Below are 16,225 nucleotides of genomic sequence, written 5' to 3' on the forward strand. Positions count from 1 at the left end.
CATACCTGGGGGAGTGTGTGGGAAGCAAAAGAGACAGAGAAGGAGTGTTAGAGCTGAGAGACGAGTGGGCGAGAGCAAAGGGCGAGGCAGCCAAGGGAGGAGTGAGCTTTTGGGGGTGACAGTATTCCCAAGGGTACCCATGGGATGGGGCCTGAGAATCAGATGTAGGGTCTGTTGGTCAGGAGGCTGGACAGGAGGCCGGGGCAACCTTGTGCAGGGAACCATGGGTGGAGTGGAGGCAGGAAGGCATTCCTGAGAGCAGGAGACAGCCCAGGGCATAGCATTCATAGACACTCCATCGCCTGCCCACTGCTCAGACCAGGCCCCAGACTTACCTTTTCCCCAGAGGCCCTCCTGTCCCTCTCTTAGATGGAGTGGCTGCCAAGCTGGCCTGGAGAGGAAGGTGGGGATCAGTGAGATGGACTGCTTTCTGTGTTGGGATCACCAAGACCCTGAGATTTCAGGACATCTGGGGGCTCGCCGAGTTCATGCTATTTATTTGGCTGCAGACCATGCAACCACACTCTTCTCTGATGCAGTCTACACTCGTGTCCAGTCGTCCCCTGGACATGCTTGGCTATCTTCTTCCGTGGTGTCCTTGGCCATACTCCAAGCATTTGGGCTGGTGGTGCTGAGGCCTGCAGGATCCCAGGACCCTGGGATAGAGGATGTGGCTGGGAAGCAGGGAGCAGAGGAGACAGGACCCAGAACCTTGCTTCCCATTCAGGAGAAGCCAGGCACGGGAGGTGGTATGGGCCCCCACCCTCCCGGAGGGGACCTGCAATCCTAAATGCCCCCGCGCCTTCTCCATATTGTGGGAAAAGCTGCCGCATCCATCACTGTCAGGCACCGAGTTTGAATAAATTTGAATGCACTGAGCCGTGGGCTGCAGTTTCTATAATATCACTTTCCAGTTTGAATATTTCACTTACTTTTTTTTTTTAATTTCTTTTTATCCAACAGTTTCTCCTCCTTTTCATCTACCCCTGCTGCAGCCAAGCCCAGGATATAGAGAGAGGACAGTGCCTCGAGGGTTCCTGAGATGGGAAGAGGCCAGGCATTTGACAGCTTTGGCATCTCTGTCCTCCCACCCACTGGGACCCCTACTCAGCACATGTGCTCCCTGGACCCAGAGCCTGATCTCCCCCAGCTTGTGTAGATGGGGAAACAGCAGCCAGAGAATGAGCCGCCCTCACACTCCACCCCTTCAGCATGGTCTCTTCCCTACAGGGGCCTGAGCCCCTCACCTACCTACCCTCCATCACATGGGTGCGTACACACATCATCTGATATATTGATTTTTCCCTAGATGTTAATAGTAGATTGTAATTTCCCACCAGGAAGTTTGCTCCTAAGTCTCTCCAGCCACTGTCCTGCCTTCCTTTGTAAATAATGACCCCAGTTCTAGACCCTTTCTACCATCTCCCTGCAGCTCTCCATCCATCAGTGTGGTACCACCAATACAGCCATGCCTTCTAGATGAGGGCTGCTGGGAGGGAGGAAGGACTAAAGTCCTGGTGGCGCACCCCAGAGAACCACCCCCAGGTCCTGGCCATGAACCCCATGATTTGCTAGATCTTGCTGGTGCCATCTCCACTCCCTTTCCAGAGCTCAGGGACTCGGGAGAGCCAAGGAGCAAGTAAGGAATGAGACTATCCAGGAACAAACCAAGTCAGGATTGCATTTGAAGTGGAGTCCAGATGGGGATGGGGAGGTAAGGAAGTTCAGAAGGGTCTCCTGGGAATCCTTTGAGTCTGTGAATATCTTTCCTTAGGGAGGTCTGGCCACACTGCCCCTTAGACCATCCATAAGGCATGGCTACTACACTGACGATCTCTAGAGGGCACCCTCCATGAGGCTCCTGGTGACACTGACCAACAGTGAGAACACTGTGCTACATGGGGTACACTGACCAGCCAGCTGACATTGAACTATCTAAAAAGGACTCACAACATTGACTCTATGGGGATCCTTGACCTCCTTGATTTCCTCCAAGGAGACACCAACTATCTAGGCTATCTCCCATGGAGACACTATTCGTAGAACATGCCCCCTTCCTCCTGCCAGAAACAGCACTCACTTCAAATACTGACAGTCTCCCACAATGCCTGTGTCTACCACATGGAAGGGATGTATGGTAGAAGGTGGGAGGTGGGGGATGAGAGGAAGCAGAGGGCCTCAGTGGTCAGGGACCTTCTGGAGGTGATGATGCAGCTCCCTGCTGTGTGCCTGATCCTCTGTGCTCACAGTTAGACCATGGAAGGGCAAGAGACAGGGAGGAAATGACCAACCTTTGAGAAGCTCATAGTTCAGCTCTCTAGCTGAAATTGTCATTAAGAGTAATATTTATGTCAGGCGCAGTGGCTCACGCCTGTAATCCCAGCACTTTGGGAAGCCAAGGCGGGTGGATCACCTGGGATCAGGAGTTCGAGACCAGCCTGGTTAACATGGTGGAACCCCATCTCTACTAAAAATACAAAAATTAGCCAGACATGGTGGCAGGTGCCTGTAATCCCAGCTACTCAGGAGGCTGAGGCAGGAAAATCACTTGAACCTAGATAGTGAAGGTTGCAGTGAGCTGAGATCGCACCACTGTGCTATAGCCTAGGCAACAGAGTGAGACTCCATTAAAAAAAGTAATATTTATCTCTACTTTACATTTTGCCATATTCAAAGGGGTTTGAGGGGATTAAGAAATGCACGCACGCATGTACACATATACAAACATCACTCAAACAGTGAAAGAAGAAGAGAGAGGACATTTGGAAACCATTTAAAGGCAGGAGGGAGATAAATGGACTGGAGATCTGGTGGGAGAGAATGTGTACAGTTGGTGTGGCCCCCGCAGGCTGCAGCCATGCTGTAACTGGCCCACCTCTCAGAGAGCTCACACACCGTGGGCTCAGGTAGTTAGGGAAGGCTTTCTGGAGGAGATGGAACCAGTCTGGGGACTTAACAGATGGCAGAAGTCTTAAACAGGAAAAAAAAAAAAACCCAGCAGGAACAGCATTCTAGCGGCAGGACCAGAGTAAACCAAGTCAGAGAAATGAATGGAAGGTGAACACATGGCCAGTGTCGGGTCAGGAAGGGGCTGGCAATGGATTGGTGAGTTTGGGGTAGGGTGAGCAGGTGGGAGAGATACAATATATTCAGGGGACAGTGAAGAGGTGAGAGAGAAACTTTAGGCCACTGATGGAGAGGCTAGGGGTGGTTGATGTGCTGAGAGCACTTAGGAGGTACATCAGACTAGCTTGGCCCCACTGCAATATTTCCTAATTCTAATTCAGGCCCTTCAGCACCCCTTTCTTGCAGCACCCTCACCCTCCATGAGCTCAAATTCAGCATCCCAGCAAAGACAGAACTCACCAGGGGAGGGGAGCTACACAAAACAGGGGCCCCTGGAGGAGGAGGCACCCCTATGAGGGTGGGGGGCAAGCTCCCCTCCCCCCAGGGTGCCCCGGCGGGGCCTGCAGCGGGAGAGAATGCAGTGTGAAGGCAGAGGCTCTCCTGCCGCACCATGACAGATGATTGACTCGAAACAATATCTAAGGCGATCAGGATAAAGTGCTGGCCATTTCAAGGCTCAGCAGAATTCAGATTCTAATTAGACTTCTCACCACATTCCAAATAAAAATGGTTCCCCTGGTATCCTCTTTGCCTATCAGGTGTCTCTCCCTGATCGCTGGAACAAAACGCATAAAGAAAGTGATTAAAGCCATAACAAAGGCATAAAATTGGAATTATCGCTGCCACCACATCTGGGAGCACGGAGTGTCACCACACCACCCCCTCCTCCCCAAACCCACACACACGCAGAAGTGCTGTCCCATCACAGCTCCTGGCTGGGCACCCTGCAATGCGAGCCATCAGATGGGTGAGGAGATGGAGGCCTGGGGGCTCCGGGGTGGGTGCTTGGGATGGAACTAGGGGGTCTAAGGAGTCAGGGATTGAGATCAGGAGGTGAGTGATGTGGGTAAAAACGAGGGGCTCCAGGCCTGAGGAACAAGGGGGTGAGTGGACCAAGGAGTTGGGGGTAGGACAGGATAATGGTCACCGTCTCTAGTGTCTAGAGATATACTAGTGGGGAGGGGCCTTGGGGCTCTTGCCTTGATGACCTCACCACTCCCAGGACATGCTCACGTAAACACACACACACACACACACACACACAGGCCCATGGCATGCTATAAATATTCCCAAGCATTCCACATGGTGCCTATCTCTGTTGCCAATGCCAACAGACCAAAAGTCCCCCAACTGACCTACTGCCCTTCCGAGTAGGCCGGAAAAAGGGACTGAAAACCAGCCCTGACCACTGGACCCAGGGTTGGTTTTCAGTCCCCTTTTCCAGCCGACTTCCAATAGGGTGCAACTACCTCTAGAGTCTACTAAGTACCCAACATGTGCGTGCACAGCCAGCAGGCAATCCAGAGACCTCAGTCTCCTACAACATACATTCACGTGCACACACAGACACACCAGACACACACCATGCCTATAACAATACCCTCACACAGTGCACACACACTCTGAAAACATATCACAAAGGCCCCCCATCTCAGTGGGGCGTCCTGGCCAGAGGGGTGTCTCTGGCCTCTCCAGCTCTCCCGCCTCCCTACTGCAGCCCCCATGTGCCCCCTCACAGCCAGCCTGGTACCTGGTACCAGGCAGCCTTGTTCCCTGCGTGGGGTGGGTAGACGGGCGGGAGGTCCAGAGGAGGGTGAAGGAGTGGGAGCAGGGCTCTGAGCAGGGACGATATAAAATTAAAAGGTAAAAAGCAGGAACGCAAATGGAGGGTGCTTTCAGCTTTCACATTATTAATGACTCTTCAAAAAATCGGCGAGTTTTCCAATCTTCTCTGAGAAGCGCTTGAAGGAGCTCACAGATGAAACTGACCTTCAAAATGTTCTTTGGTCTTTAGTTAAGAAATTCGCTCGCCATTATGGCATCATTAGGGAAACAAGGATAAAATTACTCCATGGTTAATGACCTATAGTATCTCCCCACCAAAATTTGTTTCAGATCTAATAAAACTGTGCTTAACACACTCGGATGAGTTATGAGGACTGTTCTGCAGGGTATTAAAATGTGGAAAATAGATTTTCCGAAGCTGGGGGGACTGGACTTTTTGAATCAGATAGCAGAATGGAATTTTCTGGGCAATAAATTCTTCCATGTCTCAATTTCATCTCGAGCTCTCTCTCTCCTGCCTGCCTCTGCCCCTCTCTCTCCCTCATACTCTCCCCCCCCCACTCTCTCTCTCTCTCTGTCTGTGTCTCTCATCTTTTCCTAAAATACTGAAGCAACACAGAAACCTTTTGAATTTGAAGCCTACATAAACTTTGAGAAAATCATAGTGGCAAAGGCCATCTGCGTGTGACAGTGGGAGGCTGCGTGCATGCACACATTTTCACGGGTCCTGCCTGTCGCATAAGAGTGGAGGCAAGGAGGCAGCCTTCCTCACCACCTCACCCAAGTGCCTCTATTCACACTCAAGGAGGGAGTGCCACCTTCCAGCTCTCTACTGCTGGCCAGGCTGGCCGATCTCACCCTCAACCCCCAAATCACAGGGCGTACCCTTTCTAATGAACCTTCCTAATATAGTCCTTCCCCCACCCGGGCCTCAGCACACACCAAGGCCAGGTGTCAGCCTGTATGAAGGCACACCTGTCCTTGTCCACCCCAAACTTCATGGTAATGAGAGGGGGGTTGGCTGCACTGGCCTCGTGAAGGGTCAGAGCTGCCCTGTTTTGCACGCGTGCGTGCCCATGAGCACATGTTAGCACCATTGATGGGGCACATACAGGTGCCCTGGCCAGCCAGGCTGGAGGCTAAGACCTGAGCCCTGGGCCCAAGCAGTGGCTGAAGGTTTTCGGGGGCTGGATACTGCCGCGGAGAGAGGTGGCTGGCGAGGTAATGGCATTTTGCTCTCTTTAAACTTTAATCTTTCCTATTAATTCCCTGCAACTGGAGAATGTGTGAGAGTTAATGTTCCGTGAACGTGTTTCGCACTCGGCAGTCTCTTCGAGCTAATTACCTTCAGGTGCTAAATGGAGGGAAATTGCAATCCATTTGGATGTGAAAAAATTTCGCCTTCCCGTCCCCTGTGAGACATCCTTTTTCCTGAGTGCTGCAGAAAGAATGCTCTCTGGGTGGGAGTTTTTTTCCTAATGTTTTTTTTCTTCGGCCCTCTCCCCCGCCCCCTTTCTCCAAGAGTCTAGGTTTTGCAGGACAGTGGTGGTTGGAGACTGGAGGAGGCTGGGCCTAAGCTCAAGGTCCTCATCTAGGGTGGAGGCCAGGTGGGAAGGGACTTCATGCAGGGGAGACACCCCGGCTGAGAATCTCACCCCCGCCCCTTGGAGGCCCTGGAGTGGAAGTGTATTTACACGCTTAATAACACGCTTATTACCAATGTTTCTCAGCTGCTAGGTTTTGAATACAGATATAATAGAATTTTACAAGCCACATAAAAGCTGTCCTTCTCTTGGACCCTTAACTGGGGTGGCTGGTAGGGCGGAGGACAGGGAATGGAGAGTGGACAGAGGGGGGCACTTGAGGAAGGAAGGAATGAAAATGGGCCAGAGAACCAGAGAAGAAAAAGAAAGGTATGGGAAGAAGGGCCTATGAATGGGGCTGTATGAAGATGAGAGTGAGGAGGAATGGGTCAGAACTTCTGTCTCTACACCACAGGATACTTGCAGCACCAAGGAAGAAGGCACTAAGGTCAGGGAGTCTACTCTCAAAGCCGTTTAGGTCTCAAGAGAGCACGCCCACCCTAGAGAAGCACCTATGCCTCCAGCCCCATCCTTGACCTGTGATCTCAGACCTCAACCTGAACAAAGCCTTACAAAAAAAGATCTAATTTTACCACCTCCCTCTGTCCTGGGTCCAACCCACTAGCCCTTGCAAAACCCCGTTCCTTAACCTAAGTTGAGTTAGGGAACTGCCCAAACAGAATATTTTGCTTCTTGTGAACTCGGGAGGCGGAGCTTGCAGTGAGCCAAGATCGTGCCACTGCACTCCAGCCTGGGCAACAGAGCAAGACTCTGTCTCAAAATACACACACACACACACACACACACACACACACACACACACATATAAAACAAACAAACAAAAAACTTCCGTAGACTTATTATCACCTAGCTTCAACAATTATCAACACATAGCTGATCTTAATTTATCTATATCCCCCCACACTCTCCCCCAAGATTATTTGGAAGCAAATTGCAGATTTCAAATCAGTTCATCCACAAATATTTCAATATATATTTCCAAAAGTTAAGGACTCTTAACATAACCACAATACTATCATCTCACCTAATAAAAATTAACTATAATTTCTTACTCTCATCAAATATCCATTTGGTGTTCTAATTTCCCTGAATCAGGTTCTGATCAAGATCCATAAATTGTATATGGTAGATATGGCTCTTAGGTTTCTTTTATTCCATAGTTTACACTTTCTTTTTTTTTCTTCTTGCAATTTACTAAAGAAACTCTAGGCCATTTGTCCTATGGAATTTTGTTCATTTTGGGTTTTGCCAGTTGCACCCCTGTGGTATCTTTTAACATGTTTCTCTCTCCCTTTGAATTGGTAGCTTCTAGAGTTATTTGGCTTCAGGTTTGATTTTTTTTTTTTTTTTTTTTTTGGCAAGAATATTTTACAGGTGGTGTGACCTTCCTATTGCATCATGTCAGGACCACATAATTTCTTGTTGTCTTTCTTTTCATAATATTAAGACTAATCAGTGGGTTCAGTTGCTGTCAACCTGATCTATCCATTATAAAATTCCCTTCAGCTTTTTTTTCCCTCCACTAGCTTTCTATTTCATGGTTTTGCAGCCATTTACTATCATTGACTAAATCTATTATTTCATTAGAGGTTGTTGGATTCATTTTTGAATTGTTTATGTTCCCCAAATTTTTATTTAGGAAAATTTTAAACCTACAGAACTATTCATTGTTTCAGTGAACACCCATATACTCTGCCACAGATTTGCTGCTTTGTAACTCTTTCCCACATTTTCTCTATCTCTTCCTTTCTCTTTCTGAAACATTTGTGTTAGTTGCTGACATAAGGAGGTTTCACCCCTAAATTCTTCAGCATTTGTCTTTTAAGAACAAAGACATTTTTCTATACTGCACAGTGCAATGATCACTTTCAGGAAATGTAACAATTATCTGATATACAGACCATATTCAAAACCCTTCAATTATCAAAATAATGTCTTTTATAGCAACCCTCCACCTCATTCCAAGATCTTGCATTGCATTGATTTATTTTGTCTCTTTTGTCTCTTGAATCTCCTTTGCTCTGAAATAGTTCTTTGGGGTGTTTGTTTGTTTGTTTGTTTGTTTGTTTTTGTCTTTCATGAACTTGGTAGTTTTGGAAAATCTAGGCAGAATGTCCTGTAGTTTAGATTTGTCGATGTTTCCTCATGATTCAGTTCAGGCTGAAGATTCCGGGCTGGGATACACATCAGTGACGTGTCCTTCTCAGCACATCACATCAGGGACACGTGACGTCAGTTTCTGCCATTATTGGCGATGATAAGTTTGATCATTTTAAGGTGGTATCTAGATGTATCCATTGTAAAGGCACCCTTTCCCCTTCATAATTAATACATGATCTGTGGGGGAAACTTTGACACTGTGAATATCCTGTTCTCTGAGCATCTTTCATCCAGTGATTTTAGCATCACTGATAACATTGCCTGGATCAATTACGACTACGGTGGTTACAAAATGGTGTATTTTCTAACTCTATAATTACTTCTACCTTTATTAGTTGGCAGTTTTCTGTAGTGGTCTTTATTTTTGATAAGAGACTGTTCCCATATAGAATGTCTTGATAAGAATGTGGAGGCCACGCTAGTTAGGACTAGGCTGGACTGCAGTCCCTGGGGATACCATGCCCATCCAAGTAGTGCCACCGAACAGCAGCCTAAGCACACCTGTGACCCCAGGGACACATCCCCACAGGGCCAGGTAGCACTATGGTCTATAAGGGACTCCACCCTGTATAACCAGATACAGAAATGGTTTCCTGGAAAACCACCTGCAGGATCATATATATCCATGGTCTCTGAGGAATATCACCCACAGGGACAGGTAAACCCATGGCACATGGAGAATACAGAAAGAATGCAGGATCAGGTGCACCAAAAGTCCACAAGGAACACCACCCTACAGGATCAAGTATGGCCAGTGTCTTCAGAGAGCCCTGCCCTCTAGATGCAGCTCCAGAATACAAAATACTTATTCTGAATTCTTGCCCTGATTCCCTGGATGGTTCTCACAACACAATTTTGATCCTAGAGTAGTTTACCAGTTGCCTGGTCCAACATTGTTAATGGAACCCTTTGGTGTAGCTCCTTCCTCTCGTCTAGTAGAAGTCCCAGATACCTGCTAGGCAGGGAAAGGCAAGGTCAGAGCTTTTCAGCTACTCATCTGGGATGAGACAAGACAGTCCTACCCAATGAATGACAGGCAGGTTCAGTATCTGCTCTACCTGCTCTATCTGCTGAGCTATCACCATTATTGGAGCCCTTGGGCCACCATGAACCAGAGCTTCTGAATTCGCAGGTGTATGAATTGCTAGGAGAAGACCCTTTCTTCCTTAACTAAGCCACGTTAATAAAGCAATAAATGACAGAAAGTAACTGGAGCTAGCTTAAGCATAAAGGGTTACATACTGAGAATATCCAAGAGTATCTCACACATTGGGGCTTGAAAAGGACAGAAGCCACGGCAGCTCTCTATCTCTAGAAGCCAAAGCCCATTGACCGTCTCCTTCATGATGCTTTTATTTTATTTTATTTTTTGAGACAGAGTCTCGCTCTGTCATCCAGGCTGGTGTGCAGTGGTGCAATCTCGGCCCACTGCAACCTCTGCCTCTTGGGTTCAAACAATTATCCTGCCTCAGCCTCCCAAGTAGCTGGGATTGCAGGCATATGCCACTACACCTGGCTACTAATTTTTGTATTTTTAGTAGAGACGGGGTTTCATCATATTAGCCAGATTGGTCTTGAACTCCTGACCGCAAGTGATGCGACCACCTCAGCCTCCCAAAGTGCTGGGATTACAGGCGTGAGCCACCACAACCAGCCCTTGATGCTATTAATGTGACTCTGTTGCACACATCCCAGACTCCGGTCCCATCAGCTCAAATTCCCAACTCCCAAGAGCAGAAACCTGATTAGCTCACTTTGTGTGAGGCCTTGCTTCAGTCAACTGTGACCAAATACAGCTCCGGGAGATCCACCCCTGTGGGCAGGGAGAGTAGCTCCCAAAGATGCTGGACAGATACCCCAAGAGGTGCATGCCACAGAAATAAACTCACAAACTCTCTAAAGGATGGGAAGATAAAAACTCTTGAGAAGAACAACTCCATCATAAAGGGCAAGACCTTGGCCCCAGAGCAAGCTGGCTGGAGTTGAAGGATGGGGCCAAGAAGGCCACATGCCAAGTCCCATGGATCAATCACAGTGTAATAGGTCTGGAGGCACAATAATATCCAAGGGGAGGTGTGTCCAGAAGTTACAGTTCTGAGTGTCTGTAGATGTCTGGTTAGGTTGAGGCTGTAACACCACATTCTGATCCAACTTCAGAAGTGAGGACTTTTGTGGATGGTAAGCCTCACCCAGGTTCCTACCACCTTATTTTCTGGCCACTTGATCTACTAAAAGGAAATATACCAAACTCTCCATTTTGACTCCAAATCCCAGAGCCCCTTAGGTCCCTCCCTCTCACAGAAGTGAGTTTGAGAGAAACACCCAGGACACATCCAAGCTGTTGGATATTTTTGAGCCCCATGGAGAATTCAGTTCTTTCCCAGCCCAGTTTGTCACCCTTGCCCACTATTGGGGAACTCTGGTTAGTGGTTTTTTCTTCTGATCCCTCCACTTCACTAAGTTCAAAAACTAAAGGTTTACAATAAACATATGCCTAAATTGTACAACAATTATAAGCTATACATGGTAAGTATAGCATGTTTATTTCCAGCAATGCCTTGTTTTGGTGTTCACAACATGGGCTGAGCACACCCTATCGAGGCAGGCACAGTCAATCCAGATGCAGTCAGAGCAGGAAGCTGTCCCTCAGCTCCCTGGCCATAGCAGAAGAGTCTGCACTGGCTGGACCCAAGCTCTGGCAGGATCTCTCCAGCATGCTGATCTGTAAACCTCCTTTTAGATTACTCCTTTTACCAATAAGTCATGTCCTGGTTTATCCCTGTTAATGCCTTTGCTCTTAAATTCTTGTCTGACATCAACATTGCTGGGCTAGCTTCCCTTTGGTTAATATTTGCCTAGCATATCTTGTTTTCATATCTTCATTTTCAACCTTTCTGTGGCTTTATGGTTTATGTAAGTCCTTTGTGAATAGCCTCAACCTGGAATTTTTTTTTAAAAAAATCTGATTTGAGAGTCTCTTTAAATGGGCAAGTTTTATATGTCTACATTTATTGTGATTCATACATTTGGACTTACTTCTGTCATCTTATTTTGTGTTTTATATTTACTATGCTTTTTCTTTTTCTTTTCTTCTTTTCCCTCTTTGTTTTTCCCTCTTTCATGCTTTCTACAGCATTGATCAAGTTTTCTTTATTCTCTCTGTTCTTTATTTTCTTGTCTACTGGTATGGAAGTTAAATACTCTATTTCTTGAGAAATAAGAGTTACCTTTAACTTTTGTTTTAGATGGAGTCTTGCTCTGTCGCCAGGCTGGAGTGCAGTGGCATGATCTCAGCTCACTGCAACCTCTGCCTCCTGGGTTGAAGCAATTCTCCTGCCTCAGCCTCCCAAATAGATGGGACTGCAGGCTCACGCCACCACACCCAGCTAATTGTTTTGTATTTTTAGTAGAGACGGGGTTTCACCATGTTGGTCAGGATGGTCTCAATCTCTTGACCTCATGATCCACCCATGTCAGCCTCCCAAAGTGCTGGGATTACAGGCATGAGCCACCACGCCCAGCCACCTTTAACTTTTAAAAAATACGTACATTTAACTTAATAAAGACTAAGTAATTAGTAAAGAAGACTAATTTTTACTTAATAAAGTCAATCTATATTTCTGTTCTTTTAAATAGTAGAAGGATCTTAGAATGTAAGCCAACTTTTTTCATCTTTCATGTTATTTATCAGTATTTTAGTCCCATCTTATTTTTATACTTTCAAAATAGTCATTATTATTAGATTTACATACATATTTACCAATTTCTTTGCATATCACTGCTTCTAATAACCCAAATATTCCTTTTGTGTCGATTTCCTTCTTGCTGAAGTACATCTTTTAGAAATTCTCTTAGCAAGAATCTGTGAAAAACAAACTCTCATTTGAATCTGAAATGTATCTTTTTTTTTTCAACTTTTCTATTGAATGATAATTATATGGGTATAGAGCTGCAAGTTGATAGTTATTTTTCTTCAGCACTTTGAGTCTTGAACTCCTGGACTCAAGCAATCCTCCCGCCTCAGTCTCACAAAGCACTGGGATTACAGGTGTGACCCACTGTGCCTAGCCAACTCTCTTTCTTATAGTGGCTTATTTCTTCTCCTTCTTTGTAGTGTTTGTGAACTCATCTCCAGCAGAACTTGATTTCTGTGGGACACTTGCATACCCTTAGCTATGGAGGAGGCATTATAATGAGCAGTTTGCCTCTGCTGAAACCCCATGAGTTCACCAATAAATAAACTGGTGACCAGTAAATAAACTGGTCACCATTTCTGGACCAGTTTATTTATTATTTTCTTGAATTAAGGTTTCCACAGCTTGTATGTAGTGCAAAATTGCACTCTATACCCATGTTTGTCACAGGCTTGGGGTTGTTATCTCTCAAAGAAGACTCTTTTTTCACCCTTAGGCCCAGAAAGATGACAAGCTACTCTACTGAATCTGCATTTGTGGGTTAAGTTTGCTGATTCCTGTTACACGGACAGGCAATACCCATGGCTTCTAAATTAATGAAGGGAGCTCAGTTCCAGCTCCCCAATCATACAGAGGCCTGGGGACTGCTCTTCAGTCTTCATCACTATTCAAGTTTAGCCCTTATGACATATTATTGACTCTAAGACCTTTCTGAGCTCCCCTCTAGAACATTGGCTTTGAGTCTTCTTTTTCTTCTTCTTCTTCTTTTTTTTTTTTTTTTTATGTTACACGGGGTCTCACTCTGTCACCAGGTTGGAGTGCAGTGGCAAGATCTCGGCTCACTGCAACCTCCACCTCCCAGATTCAAGCGATTCTCCTGCCTCAGCCTCTCGAGTAGCTGGGACTAGAGGTACACGCCACCATGCCGGCTAATTTTTGTATTTTCAGTAGAAATGGGGTTTCACCATGTTGGCCAGGATGGTCTTTAAGTCTTGACCTTGTGATCTGCCCACCTCGGCCTCCCAAATTTCTGGGATTACAGGCATGAGCCACCGCGTCCTGCAGGCTCTGAGTCTTCTTCTCATTCCTGGCACTTAAGGACTTTCATTTATTGCTTTAAGTGTGGTCACATACTGTTCAATTGTTATTTTTATACATTTTTAATGTATCATATATAATTGTTATAAAGTTTCTATTTCTAGAGGGTGATGTCATATCACATCAATTAAGTCTGCCACATCGCCTGAAATCTCATATTTTTGTGTGTCTTTTGTGGACTTTTGTGGATGGACTTTTTTTTTTTTTTTTTGAGATAGAGTCTTGCTCTATTGCCCAGGCTGGAGTACAGTGAAGCAATCTCACCTCAATTCAACCTCTGCCTCCTGAGTTCAAGTAATTCTCATACTTCAGCCTCCCGAGTAACTGGGAGTACAGGCGCACGCCACCATGCCCAGCTAAGTTTTTTTTTGTGTTTTTAGTAGAGACAGGGTTTCACCATGTTGGCCAGGATGGTCTCGAACTCCTGGCCTCCCAGAAAAGTCACCACCTGCTGAAGTCCCCTATACAGTCTGGAAGGTGGAAGTGCCAGCTGTAAAAGCGTCATTTTGAGCATCAGCATTGTTATCAAGAAGGACCCTAGCACTTGTTCCTCCTCTGTACCATCTTGAATGTCTCTCCCACTACATTATAATTCTTTTAAGGTTTTAAGGACAAAGTGTTTTCTATTCTTTTTTTTTTTTTTTTTTTTTTTGAGACAGAGTCTTGCTCTATTGCCCAGGCTGGAGTACAGTGGAGAAATCTCAACTCACTGCAACCTCTGCCTCCTGAGTTCAAGTAACTCTCATACTTCAGCCCCCCGAGTAACTGGGAGTACAGGCGCACACCACCATGCCCAGCTAATTTTTTTTTTTTTTTTTTTTTTTTTTGTATTTTTAGTAGAGACAGGGTTTTACCATGTTGGCCAGGATGGTCTTGAACTCCTGGCCTCAAGTGACCCACCTGCCTCAGCCTCCCAATGTGCTGGGATTACAGACATAAGCCACTGTGTCCAGCCTTCTATTCATATTTTTATTCCACTCAAGTACCTAGCACAGTTGTCTGAATTGAGTAGGTCCTCACTAAATGTTGCTATTCTTCATATCGTTGTTATTTTTACTATTTCCAATCTCAATGTTTAAGAATGACAGAAAACCAGATTCTGTATCTGCTATGAGCATTTAAAGTACACAGGTTACTCAGCCTTTGGCACTGCTCATCTGAATTTCATTATTCATGAACAACATCCTCCTCAATCACCTTCAAGGACAAGTTGCCATCTATTAGACCAATGTTTCTCAAAATACATGTTACAATCCATTAGCACATCATGAAATCAACTTAATGAAATAGAATAAAATAGAAAATAAAAGACCAGAATGCATCACATACACAAGTATAGGTACTGTTCAATAAAACTTTTGTTTCCGGTATGTGTGTATGTGTATATATGCTAAGTCACCATGCAGAATGTATTTTGGGCTGTGGGTCAGAGAAAAATGTTTGACAGTAATAATTAGACCATAGTCCACTTTTCCCTGAGACGCCCATTTAACCAACCATCCATTTCTAGTAGGCCCATCTTCAAGCAAAGATTACTTGCAAAGCCAGGAAAACTTAAGGTATGTCTTTTCCTTAGGTTTGCAAAGTTCTTAGAGTACATCAAGCCCTAAAAAGCACATGGAGGATCCCACAAAGGTCCACACTGGCCTGGATTGGAAGCCCTACAAGTAGTCAAGGATATTCACTGAGTTCTGTGATTCCCAAATATTCCTCACGCTCCATGCTCCCGTTCTTCGCCTTCCTCAGCTCCATGGACAGGCCTTTCAGCTGATGTTCAGCAGGTCTTTGAGATCCTTAAATGATGCTTCCTCAGGGTCTTGACCCCTAGGCGGCTCTTTGAATGTGGCTCTCAAGGCTGCCATATAATAATCCACCTGGGAGGACACTGGGCAATTGCTCCCAGGAATGTAGCTCCCAGAAAAGTCACTACCTGCAGAAGTCCCCTATACAGTCTGGAAGGTGGAAGTGTCAGCTGTAAAAGCGTCATTTTGAACATCAGCATTGTTATCAAGAGGACCCCAGCACTTGTTTCTCCTCTGTACCATCCTGAATGTCTGCAAAGCACACAGGGACTCAAGGCCTTTAATATACAATAAACTCTGATATTAAGGATTTGAGCCTCATTTAACTCCCATATTCAGTATATTCCAAGGTTATCCCAGAATAAAAGGAAGCCTATTATCTCCCTTTTAAAAAATCAATTATACAGATATTTGTTGAGCTCCTACTATGTATCAGACACTTTCACATGCATGAACTCATTCAACCATAAGAGCAACTCTATGAAGTTATGATTAGCCCATTTTACAAATAAGGAGTGAGAGGGTCAAAGGGGTTAGTCGAGAAACATGCTAGAAGCCACCTAGCTGGTTAGTGGTGGCTAGGATGGGATTTGAACTTGTTTGGTAGACTTTTGGCTTCAGCACTTAACTGTGATCCCATACAGCCCTTCAATAAAGAGGCCTCCCTTCAATAAGAGGCCTCCCGGCCAGTAAGGACATAGACCCCAGGACCACCTCATGCAGAACCAGTGCTATCTCTGCATGACTGACCTAAAAAGTGAAATAAAGGCCGGACACAGTGGCTCACACCTGTAATCCCAGCACTTTGGGAGACCGAGGTGGGTGGATCACTTGATGTCAGGAGTTTGAGACCAGCCTGGCCAACATGATGAAACCCCATCTCTACTAAAAATACAACAACAACAAAAAAGTGAAATGATTACAACGTGAATGCCTCCTCCCTGGCTGGCTCACT

Source organism: Papio anubis, chromosome 11, assembly GCF_008728515.1.
Source record: "Papio anubis isolate 15944 chromosome 11, Panubis1.0, whole genome shotgun sequence".
NCBI classification, from domain to species: Eukaryota; Metazoa; Chordata; class Mammalia; order Primates; family Cercopithecidae; genus Papio; species Papio anubis.